This window comes from Plecotus auritus (assembly GCF_963455305.1).
Source record: "Plecotus auritus genome assembly, chromosome: 3".
Taxonomy (NCBI): domain Eukaryota; kingdom Metazoa; phylum Chordata; class Mammalia; order Chiroptera; family Vespertilionidae; genus Plecotus; species Plecotus auritus.
Window position 1 is genome coordinate 89,559,843 of NC_137772.1, and position 18,168 is coordinate 89,578,010.

Here is an 18,168-nt window from a genome sequence, read left to right on the forward strand (position 1 = left end):
TCCCCAACTCTCCCTCCACCAGTTCATTCCCCACTCACCTGACCACATGATCTTTCTAAGTTGCCAATCAAACAGTGGTAATGCAATGCCCTCATCTTAGTCCTTCAGTAACTCTCTATCACCTAAGGCTGGGTCTTCTAAGTTTGCTTCATTATAAAAACCAGTGGGGACATTAACAACAAATAAAATTAAGCATATTCTTCACTATCACATGTTGGGTTCCTCCAGAAACAGACCTTGAGACCTAATGTAAATGCAAGTTATTTATTTGGGAGGAATCACAGGAACTACTGGTAGAGGAAATGGAGATAGTCAATAAAACAGGTTACCTGGCAGACTGCCATTATGGACAACTGAGGCTCAGTTTCACTGGGGAACTCTGGGACACAGTGTAGAATGTGTGTCAATTATTGCACCTGAGAGTCCAGGATGCTAGTGCATTACCACCCAGCTCTCTTTTGTTATTGTTTGAAGTCCACTTTTGAGGCAGTTTCCTTCACCGCCCTACCAAGCTGTCCCACATATGAGTGAGGAAGCTCTCAGATGTAAAACAGTAGGTACCTGCTGAAGATTTCTGCAGACACGTGATACAGCTGTGAGCATCTTGGCATATGAGCATGAAACTGACCATGCTACTTCTCTGAAGATTTTGATTCAATGGGTTTGGGGGCAGGGACCCAGGAATCAATACTGTAGCAATCATTTCATGGGATTTCTTTGAATAGGTAGGTTGTGAAACACAGACATATCATTAAGTGCAAAATCTTTGGTGGGCCTTACCAGGTCCTCCATGGTCTGTCTCTTGCCCTTCTCGCCAGTCCTACTGACCACCCTGCATAGTCATTTTAAAACCACACTGAATGTATACACTTCATGCAAATAGCATATGTTCTCTTCCATGAGCACAAACTGTGCCTTAACAATCTTTATGATAACTAGAGCCAAATACTATGCCATTCACACAGTAAGTGCTCCATAAATGTTTGTTAAAGAAATAGTCCTAAAAGAAAATAGTATGGTATTGTCTAAGAAGGTTTCCTAAGAAAAACTGTCTTCCATATCAAAATAGCAGGTATAATTCCACTAGTAAAACTAAACAAATAAATACTGAGCTCCTACTATATGCAAGACCCTCAATAATTACTCCAAAAAAATACTGTAACCATTTTTAGCATGACCTTAACAAAGACTTTCTGATAAGAAACTGAATTAAATCCTACAAAGGAAAGAAACACCTAGAAAGTGGTAGAAAGCTGAAGAATTCTTCAAGAGGAACTGGAAGCTTGTCAGATTTTTCCTGCCTTGTGATTCTGCCAGGGTTTCCCCAAGAGACTTCACAAAGAGGGAGCAGGATAAAGAAGCAAGTCTTCTCTCAATGGCACTGAACTCTTGGTTGGGATGGTGACTTCTTCCAATGACCAGAAATGTGGTACGGGGAATCTAGACGGGCACCCTGGGCTCTAGCCCTTACATGCACAACAGCCTCGGCAGTTTTCAAGCTCTTCAAGGTGCTCTCTGGCAAATGAGACCAAAGCAGAGGTCGTAAGTCACTAAAGACTTCATCGTGGATTTTCTCCCAGTGTTTGGGATGTGAAGCACAGCACCTTGGCCACATTCCAGTCTGGATAATTACACTGTGGATAGCAAGCTTCACCCTCCAGCTCCAACTAAATAAAGTATTCCTTCGGACTAGCTGCCATAACCTTTGTTATGCTGCTGTGGGCTATTAAAGAGCTAGTCTGTACTCAGGATGGCTGTGTTTGTGAAAAATCAATATCCCTAGTGTAACTTTCTATACTAACAATAAATATATTCCAAAATATCACCGGATAAGTTAATTATTTCTACCCTTTAATACAGTGTCAGAATCAATTTTAGAAACCACAATAATATCTTCTCCATTTTTTCAACTTTTACTCCTCATATAAATACAAATTGGGACATTTGCAACATTAGAAAAAGAAGGGAGGCCAGTGCACAATCCATAAAATACACACTGAGTTCCTACCAGGTGCCCGGCTCTGTTTTTGTAGGCACTGTTGTAAGGGCCATGAGTTACAGTCTCAGCATAAATTTGAAACATCTCCAAAGGGAATACTTCAATTTAATTCTTCCAAATGCTATTGCATTTTTGAAAAAAAAAATGAATATGTAGTATTTGCTTTTTAAAACTGCCATACACAGGTTTCCCAATCAAATACTCTTATAATAAAAAACAAGAGTCTATAGGACCTTAAACTCAATATGTATGTGGGTGTGTGTGTGGAAATATAGGTGTCTGAGAATGAGAAAACATGCTTTCTTGGCTAGCCTGGAGGATAGCAAATGGGATGATGCTTAGATGTATATTTATTTGTTTCCTTGTTTTTAGTAATCATCCTATTTGTGTGGGTGAGAGTTTACAGGCTATAATAGCAGAAGCTGACATAAGAAAATTGAAAACGTAAATATCTCTTGCTTATGGCTTCTCTTTACTATATTAAAAAAGAACACAAATCAAGTTCTTTTGTGTTCAATCATAAGGATGAAAACAACAAAAAGGAAAAAATGTAAGTACTGTGTATATGTTTGCATATATACATACACACACATTATCTTGTACATGAAGGTAGGACAGGGAAGTTAGTTAAATTTCAAGATTCCGGTGGATTAAACTAAAATGTGTGAACAGCATGTTTAATATGACACAATATAAAGAGAAATAAATAGATCAGAATTTAAAAAAAATAATAACCTTAACATTCAGATTAATCCTAGAAGATCCAGAAAAAAAAAATACTTGTCTTGGACAAATTCATAGCCAGACTATGGAAAATGCTTTGTTTTGTTTTAAATCAGTTGACGTTCACTTGAAATCTGCCAAATTATTATTCTGCTTGAAAATCCTCTAGCTAGAACAAGTTAATAGCAGACTTCTAAAACTAGGTTAAACATGCTGTAAATCAATTTATTCCCCCCTACAAATCTGCTAAAGTGCATGCTTTTCTGGTCAAAATGGCTCTTCAATGGTACTTAATACTGTCACTCCATTGTTTCTCCAACCAGTCCAGTCCAAAATTTTCTACTTTAAGTGTCATATTAAAATTAAATGCCTACCTTCATCATAAATATAACAAAGGATTATAGATTCTTTAAAATAGCATAAGAAACCTCAAAACACATCACCCATGCGATATACTTCTTAAGTTAGAAGGGATGCTTAGTAATACATATGTGATCCAAGTTTGCCTCCCCCAACAATCTATGCATTATCTTTCAGAGTTGAGAAACAATCTGCACTATCTTACAGATAAATGGCTTGTCCTCCACAAACAGGCCTCAGGTAACACTTTCGGCAAGACAGCTATGATAAAAGACTGAAACAAGTATTATGCAATGACACAGTCCGTCTCACACACATTAAAGAGCCCAGATCACTACAACAACAGTATGTCTATCATGTTGCAGACAGAAGGCTGGAACCAGTGATTAATTAGCTGTAATGTGTAAACTCTTGCAGGTATACAAGCTGACCAACATTATCTTCAATCTCATCCCTGTTTAAAATTCATATAGAGAATAGTAGATCATTAAAGATTGTCCAAAGCTGTAAACCATTACCAAGGAAAAGGACTGGGCTTCTCCAGTCTGGGGAGAGGTGGGAGTCTGCACTTTCAGAGGTTAAAGGCAGAGTATACAGTATACAACGGATCCTAAACCACAGTCTAGTGTCAAAACTGAATTCCCATTTCCAAATATCACTGGATTTTCTAAGTATCTTTATTAGGATAAATATCTTGGTTATAAATTTTATGTAAATAAAGAGCAACAAAAAAGGAGGGGGAAATTTTTTCAGGTGTGACCTGAGGGAAGACATTATGGAAATGGCTTTGTCCCCAGGGTCAAGTCACATCACTTCACTGTGCCTCAGGGTCTGAAAATTAAAGGGTTAGGCCAGAGCATCAATCTCTAATCTCCTCCTAGCAATTAAAATCCAGCCTTTTATTTAGGTATCATAGAGAGCTCCAAAGTTTTTGTAAAATTCTAAGAGTACCGATGGCAGCAGAAAGCGTGCTTACTGGACTATAAAGGGGAGAATAAGAAGAGGCTAAACACTCCTCCCAATCTTGCATTTTTCAGTTTATACTGGACTAAAGAGGGCAGTTGAAATTAGATGTTTCATTTCACCTCACAATAACAATATAATTATTATTATAATAAAAGGTTTAAATATTCTTTTTTAAAACATCTCCAAAAAGAAACAGCTTCACTTTACTCAAATGAAACTTAGTAGATTTGTCTCATTTGAGGGTTGCAATTCCTGAGCTACAATATGAGTATCAGGATGTGGAAGCAGCTGTCACTGCTTTGTTTTTCATTCACAGTAAGTGGTTGCCAAGCAACAAAATACTATTGTCTGTTTCCATGATCTATTGGCCAATTCTACTGGTGATAATGCTTTCTACAGTTTAAAACAGGGCCACCTTTTGGACAAGAAGATATAAGAAAATTTTCTAAGAATGACGACAACATATATATAAACAAACACACTGAATGTGTTCCAAAACTATATATATTAATATATAGCTGTGTGCTGATATACATGCATATATTTTGCATATATGCATATGTGTGAATATATACATTCTTCTCCTGACTACCTCCAAATACATTATATTTGATAGGCCAAAAACTGGAATCTAAATCCCTGAGGGCAAATCAAGGCATGACTTAAAGATATGAAAACATAGTAAAAATTATTTTCTCAACAACAGCAATAATTTCCAAATTGCCAGTTGTATCAAATTCATAGTCATAATATTCTGTCTACTTATATAAAATAATAAATGGAAAGCCTTTACTATCTACTTCATAATCATCTAACATTTAATATGCTACTTTATTTAATATCATGTGCTACCACTGTGTACAAAGATAGTAATTCAAATGGGAAAATTCAGTTGCTATTTACACCCAAGAATCTTAAAATATATTCATTTTTTAAATAATTGAATTATTCTCCCTGGAATAGCCTTATGTGATTCCCACTTTGTTTTGATATGGGTCCCTGGGGAATAACAGTCATGCTATGTTACTCTTGCATATTTTACAAGCTTACAAATAAAGTAACACACAGAGTACTCAATATAAAGTTGTCAACATTAACTTGCATGAGTTGCTGTTTGTTTTGCGACAAGACTTCTAAAGATAAGAATTAACAATATTCTTGATGTACAGACACAACATCAAAACAGCCTGAAGGAATTAAAGCTTTACAATGCTAGAGCCAATCACGCTTTGAAATGAAGAGAAATCAGTATTATTTATGCATACTTATATACTTCTGCAAGGGCCCTAAATAATGCCAGAACAATCTTTGGATTTTATGCAATGCTCACCAGTCTTCCCTCACAATATTTCAAAAGCACTCTAACTTAACCTATTTCAGTGAGTCCCTCAGAGAAGCCTTTGAAATTCACTTTTTGAAATTCATTACTAGTTGCAAATCTATATATTACAAGAAATTGGAATAAGCAAAATCCACTAAATGGATTGACATTATTACTATAATGTCTCCAAGGGCAAAACAGAAATTAAGTATGTTAATAAGGAATTAAATCAAAACGCACCTACCTCCACCTCCCAGGAGCGCCTGTCTGGGTTTCTCTTTCACATCTCACCCCACAAATGACCCACTTCCATCTCCCTCGGCTTTCCAAGCTTGCTCACTTCTGTCTCTCCTCCAAAAAACAATTTCCTTCCCACCTTTTCAACCCTCTTCAAATCCCTTATGCACCCATTACTTTCTCCAAACTACTGGACTCAAATGTGCAGCCCAGTTTGCCATGAACCTCCCACACAGTTTCCTTCATTCTTCTAGATCTGCTTTTAAAACCAGAACTGCCAACGAACAAATATAATATTAATAAAAGTAGGGTTACAGGCCAATTTTTAATGTTACAGCAGTAAAATGTTGAGAAAGAGACAGAAAAGGAGAAAAGCAGGAGTGTATGTGGAGGAAAGAGGGTGGTTGAGTAGCTATACACAATGGGACACGAGGATCCTACCCAACCAGCTTCGCTACCTGTAGACCCCACTTCAGCCCCATGTGCACGCCTGGGGATGACAACTACAACACACCAGAACCACCCCCACTCCGAAAAGGAGGCCGGGTTACCCCTTTAGCCAATCAGGTCCCGCAAGCCCCGGGTGTTCAACCTATGGGGTGGCCGTGGCCGTGGCCGTGAAGGGGGAGGACAAGGGTAGTCGGGGATGGGCCGTGTCTGTCCGTGGGAGGCGCGCACGTGTCGAGTCCCGGTAGGTGGGAAGTCGGAGAGGCGCGGGTTCTGCACCCTGGCAGCTTCAGAGTCCAACTGCTCACTGCCTCTTTTGCCTTGGGTTCCGCAGGGCAGGACATGCTCCCACCGAGGAGGACCCACCCAAGGTGTCTGAGTTACCCGCGTTAAGGGGACAGTCACCAATAACAATAGTACCTAGCGCAGGCTAGGCAAAGAGGAAAGTTTCTGGCCCGCACCAGAGCGGAGTCCGCCAAGGCAGGGAGGACAAGGGATGCAGGGCAGAACGGTGGCAACCTGGAAAGAAGAAGGCAGCGGGAGGATTGCGGGAGCAGGACGCAGTCCCGTGTGCGGTTCAGGGGGCGATGGGAGGCGGGGTGCGCTGTCCAAGGTGCACGGGAGGTAGGAGGCGCGCGGCGGGTGCGGAGCTCGGAGCCAACACTGGCTGCCCGCAGCGGGGAGAGAGGCGAACAGCTGTCTGGGGCGCCGGACACCCCCGGGCTCATAAAAGTGACATAGCTGGAACTGGGGTAGGACGAAGAAAGGCTCGGGGGTGTTGCCCAAGCCCCCCACACTTCCAAACACCCACCCTACCAGCCTCACCTCTGGCTCCAGCCACCTCCCCCCACCTCTGCCCTCTCCTCCCCAAGCCTGTACCCCGGTGCTTTGGCGGGGGCGGGGTTGGGGAAGCCCGGCGGCAACACCGGACGCTCCTGGGATGCTGCGGGCCCCGGAGCTGCTTACCTGGGGCCGTGATACCAGGAGCGGAGACAGCCCGTCGCGCGGAGCCCGGCGCCGGGCGCGGCTCCTCCTCGTCTCGGTGTCCTCCTCCGCTTCTCCCGGACTCCGTCCCGGGCACAGAGCTGCGAGAAGGGGCCGGGCTGCAGCCGCGGTTCCGTCCGCCGCCTCCGCCGCCGCTGCCGCAGACAGAGGACGCCCCGTGGCGGCTGGAAGCCTGTGTGAGTAGCGGCGCCCGAGAGAGTGGGCTCTGCTGAGCGGCGCTGGAGACTCCGCGACTCGGGGCTCGCGCACGCGCGCCTGCAAGTGGGAGTGTGTGTCTGTGCGCGCGCGCCCATGGGGTGGGGGAGTCGCGAGGGGAGGGGAAGAGAGGCCGAGATGTTCGTAGGGACCGAGGCGAAATTCTTCACCCCCGGAAATCCGTCAACCTGGGAAGAAGGATGGACCGAGCGTCTCGCCTAGAGGAGCTGCCCGCGGGGCGGCGGCAGAGGAGGAGGGGAAGGCAGCCGGGCGCGCGCGGCTCCGGATCGGAGCGGGGCTGAGCCGAGCGAAGCACACGGAGCCACGGATGCAGCAGAGGCGGCGCCCAAAGCCCACTGTCGCGCTGCCCTTTCTAGGAGCGGCCGAGCCACTCGCTCCCGCCACCGCTGTCGGACTCTGGCTGGGTGCTGGGGCGGGGGCGGGGGGGCGGGGGGCAGAAATCGGGAGCCCACCGTTACCACTGCAACACTGGGGGCGCCGGTACCAATGAGGGGCCGAACGGAAGACCCGGGCGCACGTGGCAGATCGCTGGCTGGAGCCGGCTTGTGCGAGGGCTGCAAGCGTGGAGTGGGCAGTGGAATCCGGCCGAGCACGGCCCACCGCCTGGCCTGAGTAGAGGATGCGGAGCGGGGAGCCAGGGGGAGGTCGATGGAGGATGCGGTCAGCTTGCACGGTTGGGTAGCTGGGGGCGCTTCTCACTCCAGGTGGAATGTTGCCCTTTTTCCTTCTTGGAGGCCACTTTTCCTCCAAGTTATCCACATCCCAGGTAAAAGTGCCAGCCTCCTTTGTTCGGATTCAGCTAACTGTGCAGACAGCTGATGAGTGCCTCTTTGAAGTCAGGCTCCTGAGAGAAAGAGCTAGTGTGGCCACCCTGGCGCCTTCAGCCCCTTAAACCCCCTACTTCATTCATCCGCCACACTGTATAACTTAGAAATAATATTTTCAAGCACATTTACATGCCCTGCCTCCTTAAGGATGTATTGCCCTAGCAGTATCCTTTTCCATGTTTATTTAAAATACTAAGCGCAATTTTATTCACCAGAGAAATTCTTGAAGGGTCCTAAGGTCTGGGGATACTTGAAACAGCCTTCCTGTCAGGAATCCTCTGGCCAGGGATTATGTTTTGCCTACTCTTGCATGCCCTCCAGGATTTAGCACAGTACCATGTACTTTGTGTGTTCTCTATAAATGTTGAATGAAAAACATTGTTTTCTGTCTTCATGTATCCTGAAGGCAAAGACTTGGATCCTGGGAAAGTCATTACCCAACCAGGCTTGCATGATTTTTACTTATGCCATTTCCCTGTGTGTGTAGCTATTTTCCCCTCTGGAAGCCAGAGCCCAGTGCAAAGACAGACAACAGAAATTACTGATCCATTGTGCAACCTTCCCAGAGGGTGCAAGCAGAGAGCATTCTGCAGGGAATCCAATGGGATACCCTGGGTGGGAGAAAGCTAAAGGGTGCTTTATTTCAGCTCTGGGAAAATCTGATCTCTGAAGGCATGAATATCACCATTTATTAGCAGTTTGTAATGTCCCTTCTAGATTAGAAGTCTTTTAAAAGAAATGCACCTTTCTAAAGGCTTGTCAGGAACAAGCTTTCCTCTTGTAAAGAGCATTACTTCATGGCCATTCGCCAACACCTGCAGGGTCACCCTAGACTACTAATTCTGCTGTAACACCAAGCCCACATGCTTCAACCTTGGCATTTCTACAATCATACTCTTAGAAGCAAAAGTCCTCAATTTTATATTCCAAGCTAAATTTCAATTCTTTTCAACTTAGGCTCTTCTATGAGCTGCTTCTCTCTCCAGTCATGAGATCACAGCTTTGAAATATAACTGAAATAAAGTGAAAATTAAAATGGATTTATTTTGGGTGCTGCCTTGTGTTCTTAGTGGGGGTTCCTTTAAATGACTTCTCTTCTGTCACTCAATTTACAATGTTCTTAGAAGCCATTTACTGTGATATGGAAGTCATGTGCTTTTTTGTTATGTTGAAACCTTAGATATTTAAAATTTTTACTTGAAAGGAAGCTCTGGAACTTACAGCAGGAGCAGAAAAACTCTGATAACCAAAATGGACTCAACAGCCAACCTTTAAAATGGGTATGCATCACAATCTTCCAAAATAATTTTAAAGCTCTGTTTTCCTTAGAAAGTTCCCTTTAGGATTTCAACAGCATTTCGCATGCTTTCCTTACTTGTGAGACTGAAGACTGTAACAAAGCCATATCTTCTCTGATGACCACCAAAGGGAGCAGTCTTGTCTTTGTAAAAATAAATACATTTATTTACAAGAAGCCAACATTTGAAAATAAGAATGTAGGCTTATAACAATCTCAATTTATGTTATTTAAAAGATAAACAATAGAAAGAATAAACAATAGCACTATAAGATATATAGTATTTCTGACCCACTTAAAGGTAAAAGTTGGAACAGCTAAGATTAAAATACTATAAACCATAGCCCTTCATGTTACTTAAACACTAAATATAATAAAATGTACTACTAAAAATCATTTTCATATGTTATTATCATTTGGATTGAGAATCAGTAGCATAATTATAAAGGTTTGATTTTTCTTCCTAAAAAGGGAATGTTCCTTAGTATAACTGCTTTTTTCAATTTGTAGCAGTGCAATAGACTAGTCAAATATTAACTTCCTTAAAAACACATTATTGGGAAAGGGTGGGGTGTGTAGAGAAACACTTTAAACTGATTTGATCACAACTAACTGATCTTTTCTGTCAGTGTATGTAAAAACAAAAACAAAAAAACAAAAGCTTTCTACCTCTGAAGACTGGTGAATTTAGGCTGTGAGGTGTACCATAAGTTCCAAAGTCAACTCCTCATGCTGAGAGCGGATTGCCCCAAGTTCTTTGAAGTGACAAGGCAGGGACCGTTAGCTGAAGTGTTGCCCTGGATTTTAGTGGTTGTGAGCATGCATAAGGATATAGCTAATTTCCCTCATAATTAGGTCCCAGATCACTTAGTCCATTTGAGTTTTAAATGATAAAAAAAAAAAAAAAACACTTTGACCTGTACCTGAACACAAAGTGCCAACTTAGTACAGAGCATAGCATGGGATCAAGGAGAAGTCTCAAGTTATCCTGCGTGTTGTCATGCTCCATACATTGCTTTATTCCAGATAGTACTTAGGGCAACAATTCTAACTGGAGATCAAGCATCTTTAGGAAAATCAAAAATAAGAAAAATTTTATAGCTTATTCCAAGCAAAAGTAGATAGGTTTTCTTAGTTATCAGAGCTGACATTTCAGGTGCAGATGGATATTAGACACCAATGGTTCTTCATAGTTTATGGACTTGAGGGTTTCCTGAAAGCTGAAAAAAGCTATGGATTATCTCAGGAAAATGAACATATGGACACACAAACAATTTTTAATATAATTTGAGGGAGTTAAGGGAACCTCCTCTGAAGCTCAGGTTAAGAGTCCTGTTTTATATAGCTCCTTTGCACATTGCCATTTATGGCTAAAGGGAAATGAATTGGTCGATCTACTAAGGTCCTCACTTCTATTTTTAACCTAAAGAAGAGGCAAAAGCAAATCAGTAAACCAAACAAGTTATTTATTAAGTACCTTCTGCATAATCAGTTCTGTTCCTCATGCTGATTATATTTATTTATATTTATACCAATAAAGTATAAAACACAATCTATCCCTGCCTTGAAGAAGCCTAAAATCTAGCTATCATTGTTCTTGGGAACAAAACAGTGAGCATAAGCATAATTTATCACTTGACCAGGTACAACAAACTTCTATTTGAATTACCAATACAACTTAATGAAGCCATTTATTAAATAATTCAGTTGAGAATTGATTATTAGTGGCTACTGTATATATGCATATTTTTCATATTTTATTCCCTAGTAGTAATCACTTAGATTATCACATGCAGTAAAGAAGAAAGCTATCCTATTTCCATATTCTGAATTTTAGATTAGGGAAAAGAAGAAAATTACTGTCAAGGAAAAATGGACCATGCTGTCGATGGCAGCTATGGATTAGCTATCACTGGGATCCCTGGGTAGGGTGGAATTGATTAGAATATGCTAGAGTTTATATTCAACTGATAAAAAAAATAGTAGTCAGCAGTCTATTCTTGGATAATTTTAACATAATATTTTATTATGACTTTAAATTTTTAAATTGTTACCTTCTCGGGATTTTTTTTACTTATTAACACGGAATTATTTTGGTTACTGTAACTTTAAAAATACAACTCCTTCATTCAATTCATAACAAAATTATAAAGTGTGGAAAAGCAATAGTTGAAGGAAACAAGAAGTTTTCGGTGCTCTAAAGGTAGCATTACCACCAACTTCATAGTGTAGAATGGCCATAAAGCCAGTCACATAATTAGAGCTGTTGAAAGCCCAAACATCCATGTATTGAACACTTTACATAGCCTACTTCCTCAAGGACCTCAGGAAAATCAGGCTGTCAGTTTTCCAGATGTAGTTTTAGTGTCCTATAAAAATAGCACTAGGCATCAAGTCATAAGATCTGAATTCAAATCCCAGTCTGGGAACAATTTGCTGTGAGACCTTAGACAACTCACTTTCTCAGCTTCAGGTTGCCCTCCCGCTCCGCCCCATATAATGGAGATAGTGAAAACCACTCATTGGTTAAGAAAACTACACTAAGTAAAGGTGAGAAAGTGTTCCTAATGTTGCAGAAGGTCAGTAACTCTTTGTGTAATCTTGGGTCTAAATCAAAAGTGTGTGGCAGATCATTGGAACACATACATGAATCGGAGGCTCCTGCAGAAATTCTGGAAGCCTTGGTTAGATTATAACTGAAAGAACATTGAACTGATTTGATGATTCCTGGAAGTTCCTTCCAAAGATATTTTAAGAAAACCACAGACAACCAAAAGTTGGCAGAAACAGACACATGCAGGAAATTGTGGGTTCCATAATTCTAGAGATGCTATAATTCTATAAATTCTGCTGCTGTTGCAAAACCCAAGCTTTTGTGTTCATTTGTTTTTAATTAGTCTCTGATTTTTTTCATCACACAGACTGTCTTCCTAATGGTGCTTTGCCCTACTAATTTAGCTATGCAAACATTTATTTTACAGATTAATACCAAGCTTAAAATTTACTTAAAAAACAAAACAAAAATAGTTTACTGTTTTCTTCTCCTTAATTGTAAAAGCAGGGTGTGTGCTAACTGTAGGGAGGAGGGGGAAATAGGCAATACAGAAATGTATAGAGAAGGAAAACAATTCTTAACATCAACTCTCAGGGATGAACTACCAATACTATTTTGGTATATACCCTTCCAGGCATTTTCTTTACATAGGTGTTTTGTTTGTTTTTATAAAAGTCATTCAAGTCAAAGTTCAGCCATTTAAATGCTAGCATTTTAGCAAAAATAGTTAAGACACTTTCACAAAAGGTTCAAAAGTATTGTGATTTTTTTTTTCCTTTCATACTCTTTCTTTCCAAGATGGGCTCTTTGTTCAGCAAGTCCTTCAAATGGGATTTTAGCTAGTCATTCTTGAAACCTGGCCTTTTTATTTCCCCACTTTCACCACTTCTAACAATGAGTGCATTTTAATGGCCCTTTTAAAACTTAATCTCACCTTCAGCTGATGTGTTCTGGAGTCACAAGCCCTGCTCCTTGGCCTCTGGCCATTCTGTGGATGCTTTGCATTACTTAACCTCCACCCCAAGATGAGGTCCAGCTCTGACCTTGGATCTGGTACTACATTCCCTGATGGAGCAGAAAAGAGTCTTGATTTTCAATGAGTAACCGGAGTGTTTACTGGAGTGACCATCTACTGGTTCTGCAGAAGGTTAGCCTGGAGGTAAATTATTTGAGTTCATGTTTTATGTCAATTGCCACAGGCAAAATTAGGGATTTTTTTTTTTATTTTGTTTTTAGGAGTTCATAAAGTCCTTCACAATGCAAATGCTGGCTATAATTCCAACATATTTTCCTACTTTTGCAATTGAGCATGTTGACTATTTTATCCAGAAAGCTATCATTATTAATTCAATGTATAACAATGTTTATAATTTTTCCAATGTGCTAGTTGTACAGAGGGCTGTTGATTCCCAGAGTGAAACAACCTCAATTCAGCCTCTCTCTACTCTGGTACAGTATTTTAAATGAAAGCTAAAGAATTGACAGTAGGAAAGAAGGAAAAAATAAAATAAGGGGAGAGTAATTATCTATAGTAGTTCTCTGAAGAATATATCCCCTACATTGCAAGTTATGAAAGTTTTAAGTAAATAAATAAGTTACCATCCTGTATGTGCAACTCATAAGAAAATAATGAGGTAATAAAATGCAACATAAGAGAGAAGCTATAATCTTGAAAATTGTTTACAGTATTTGGCATAACAATAGGCATTAAAAAGCTTTGGAGAATTGATGGCATGTCTCTAGCATTAATCAAAGGAGAGAGCCATTGTATTTAGCAAATCAGAGAATTTTAGCAACTAGAAAGGTGTCCTTTTCTCACTCTGGATCATTTATCTTGATTCTTTACTGTGCTAGGTGCTACAATTTTCTTTAGGTAGGTCCACCTTGGGCTGAGAAGTAATCTTGAGCAGAAAGAGTACCAAAGTCTTTATTGAGAGATACCAAGTATACAGCATTGGATCTGAAAGGTGATGTGAGGGCAGAAACAGAAAATTTGAAACTGGGATGGAGCCAGTGGTCCAGAACCAACTTCATGTGTTGAGTAGCCATGGACTACCTTTCATATTCAATACCTGGCTTGGTTGAAGCTCATAGAAATGGGTGCTCTCCACTTCCATTTCTTTTTACTTCATTCTCAAAAATCAGTCTTTATATCAATATGATAAAACCATATTTCACCAGAATAATTAAGAAAAATGATTAATTTAATGACTTTGTGGCAATTCTGCTAACATATAGTATGTTGCATATCTTTTAACCTAATCTTCACAAATCAGAATCACTAGAATAAATGTTAGTATTTAATACTAAAAAATAGAGCATAGAAAAGTAAAATTATGATAAGATTTAAGATCAGATTGAGCTGGATTTGAATCATGAGTTAACTTGGATAAGTTTTTTAACCTTTAGGCTTTGAGAACTCAGTTAATAATTTAATACAGATCTCTTAGGACAATTTGTGAAGATTAAATTAAACATACTAAGGATATTCTTTTTCCTTCATGTTGACATGCCCCTGGTGCATACTGGGGGTATATAGAATTTACACTCTGGAATGGTAAATTTTTTTATCAACTTGACTAGATCATGGGACACCCAGATATTTGGCTATTTCTGGGTGTGTCTGTGAGGGTGTTTTTGGAGAGATTAGTATTTGAATCTATAGACTGAGTAAAGCTGATTGCCCTCACCAATGTGGATGGGCATGATCCAATCTGTTGAGGGTCTGAATAGAACAAAACAAAAAAATGAAGAAAGAGAATTCACTCTCAGCTTGATGCCCTCTCCTCTCTTGGTTCTCAAGCCTTTTGACTCCAACTAGAACTATACAACTGGCTTTCCTGAGCCTCCAGCTCACAGGTAGCAGCTGATAACCACGTGAGCCAATTCCTTATTATAAATATACTAGAGTCCTGATGCACGAAATTCGTGCATGGCAGGGTGGGGTGTCCCTCAGCCCAGCCTGCACCCTCTCTAATCTGGGACCCCTTGAGGGATGTCCGACCGATCCCACCGGCAGTTGAATATCCCTCTCACAATCCAGGACTGCTGGCTCCCAACTGCTCACCTGCCTCTGCCTGATTGCCCCTAACTGCTTCTGCCTGCCAACCTGATCACCCCCTAAACCACTCCCCTGCCAGCCTGATCAACGCCTAACTGTTCCCCGGCCGGCCTGATTGCCCCTAACTGCTCTCCCCTGCTGGCCTGGTCACCCCTAACTGCCCTCTCCTGCCAGTCTGGTCACCCCTAACTGTCCTCTCCTGCAGGCCTGGTCACCCCCAACTGCCCTACCCTGCAGGCCTGACCCCCCCAACTGCCCTCCCCTGCAGGCCTGCCCCCCCCCAACTGCCCTTCCCTGCAGTCCTGGTACCCCCCAACTGCCCTCCCCTGCAGGCCTGGTCCCCCCAACTGCCCTCCCCTGCAGGCCTGGGTCCCCCCCAACTATCCTCCCCTGCAGGCCTGGTCCCCCACCAACTGGCCACCCCTGCTGGCCTGATCTCCCCTAACTGCCCTCCCTGCTGGCCTGATTGCCCACAACTGCCCTCCCCTGCAGGCCTGGCCCCTCCCAACTACCCCCCACTGCAGGCCTGTCCCCCCCAACTATCCCCCACTGCAGGCCTGGTCCCCCCCAACTGCCCTCCCTGCAGTCCTGGTCTCCCCCAACTGTCCTCCACTGCTGGCTCGGTCACCCCTAACTGCCCTCCCTGCTTGCCTGATTGCCCACAACTGCCCTCCCCTGCAGGCCTGGTCCCCCCCAATTGCCCTCTTCTGCAGACCTGGTCACTCCCAACTGCTCTCCCCTGCAGGCCTGGTCCCCCCCAACTGCCCTCCCCTGCAGGCATGGGTGGGTCCCCCCCAACTGCCCTCCCTTGCTGGCCTGGTCTCCCCCAACTGCCCTCCTCTGCTGGCCTGGTCACCCCTAACTGCCCACAACTGCCCTCCCCTGCAGGCCATCTTGTGTCCACATGGGAGCAGCCATCTTTGACCACATGGGGGCGGCCATCTTGTGTCTTGGAGTGATGGTCAATTTGCATATTACTCTTTTATTAGATAGGACTAGTGGCCCAGTGCATGAAATTCGTGTATGGCGGGGGAGGGGGTTTCCTCAGACTGGCCTGCACCCTCTCCAATCTGGGACCCCCCGAAGGATGTCCTACTGCTGGTTTATAGGGATCAGGCCTAACCTGGCAGTTGGACATCCCTCTCACAATCCGGGACTGCTGGCTCCAGCTGCTCACCTGCCTTCCTGCCTGCCTGATTGCCCCTAACCACTCTGCATGCTGGCCTGCTCGCCCCCAAATGCCCCCCCCACCAGTCTTATCACCCCCAACTGCACCCCCTGCTGGCCTGCTCACTCCAAACTGCCCCCCCCATCCTGATCACCTCCAACTGACCCCCACTGACGACCTGCTCACCCCCAACTGGCCCCCCTGCTGGTCTGCTTACCCCCAATGGCCCCTGCTGTCCCATCCTGCCTGATCACCTCCCGGCAACCCAAACTCCCAGCCCCTCCTTTTTTTCTTTTTCTTTTTTTTTTTTCAGCTCCTCCTTGAGCAGAGGCCAGGTCTGGCTGGAAGCAAGTATCTAGGATTTATTTATCTTCTATAATTGAAACTTTGTAGCCTTGAGTGGAGGCCAGGGCCAGCCAGGGCGGGTGGAAATCTTGGCTTCCTCCATTGCCGGGGCAACCCAAACCTCCTGCTTGCTCCAGCTCTGTGGCTGGCCGCCATCTTGGTTGGGTTAATTTGCATACTCACTCCTGATTGGCTGGTGGGCGTGGCTTGGCGTAGCAGATGGTTAATTTGCATGCTTCTCTTTTATTAGTGTAGACTAGTGGCCCGGTGCATGGAATCATGCACATTGAAAGGAAATTAATTAGAAGAAATATTATAATATCGCTTTTTGCCCTTTCTCTATAATAGAAGTGTCAGAGATGAAAGAAAATTAGTAAAATGTATATGAAAATTATATATAAATTGATTAATAAACAATAACAACATGATATAATAACAACAAATACATGTTATAAAAACAACAAAAACATGATATAAAAACAACATTGATAAAAATAAATGACTGATAAATTGATTAATCTTATTCTAATATTTCCCTGTATACCACATTAAGAGTAAAAACACTCTTAATACATTCTGTGGACGACACCAGCTTCTTTTGGCTTCAGAGGTACATTGTGCCAATAGTTGGTCTTCAGACATATTCTGTCGATGAGACTGCTTTCTTTCAGCTTCAGAATGTCAACAAAAACAAACAAAAACAAACAAATTCACAATGGACAATGACAGATCAAAACACAAGTGCGACTGGCGCCAGCGAGAGCTTTATATGTATTGCACATGTGTGAGTCAACATTTATTTTTTAATTGCCAGTGCACATCATATGTACCGGCCAGACAGTCGGATGGACGGACCGTTGGTCACTTAGCAATATATATATATATACATACACACACATACATACACACACATAGTTGACAGTTCACCCTTGAACAACACAGGGGTCAGGGGTCCAGTCAATATCTGCATATAATTTAAGTTGACCCTCCACATATGTGGATTCCCAAACTTGGACCGAAAATGTTTTTTTTAAAATATATTTTTATTGATTTCAGAGAGGAAAGGAGAGGGGAGGGAGAGAGAGAGATAGAAACATCAACAATGAGAGAGAATCATTGATCAGCTGCCTCCTGCATGTCCCCCACTGGAGATCAAGCCCACAACCAGGGCATGTGCCCTGACTGGGAATTGAACCATGACCTCCTGGTTCATAGGTTCACTGAGCCACACTGGCTGGGTGAAAATATTGTTTTTGATGTGTACTTGGTTGAATCTGTGGTTGCAAAATCCAGGGATATGGAGGGCCAACTGTATATTTATTGAAAAAAAATCCATGTATAAGTGGACCCACGAAGTTCAAATTTGTGGTGTTTAAGGGTCAGCTATAGAGTATTGGTTCTTTTCTCTGAAGAATCCTAACACACCCCTTCCTCCACCACATAGACTTTGAGTTCAAATGTCTACTTTTTCTATATTTCTTTAAGATGTCAGTTATCTCTTCTTGTTTCTATCAGTATAACTGACTGTAGATTCTTCTCTGATCAAAAGACCTCCATAGGTAGAATTGGGAACATCTATTTTTCACTACAAACAGCTCTTTTTACTTACTTTCCATGTCTAGGCTATATTCTGAATAAATTA

At 42.4% G+C, this 18,168-nt stretch overlaps 1 protein-coding gene across 2 annotated transcripts in view; it reads right to left on the minus strand.

Moving 5' to 3' along the window:
- The window catches only part of ENOX1 (ecto-NOX disulfide-thiol exchanger 1), a 598,797-nt gene extending 591,441 nt beyond the window's left edge, over positions 1-7,356 (minus strand). The window contains exon 1 of one of the 2 annotated variants that reach the window (XM_080662707.1): positions 7,020-7,356. The gene's annotated coding sequence lies outside the window, so the exon portion shown is untranslated. The remainder of the gene's footprint in view (positions 1-7,019) is intronic. The other variant, XM_080662709.1, reaches the window with a different exon arrangement.
- Between the last annotated feature and the right edge of the window lie 10,812 nt (positions 7,357-18,168).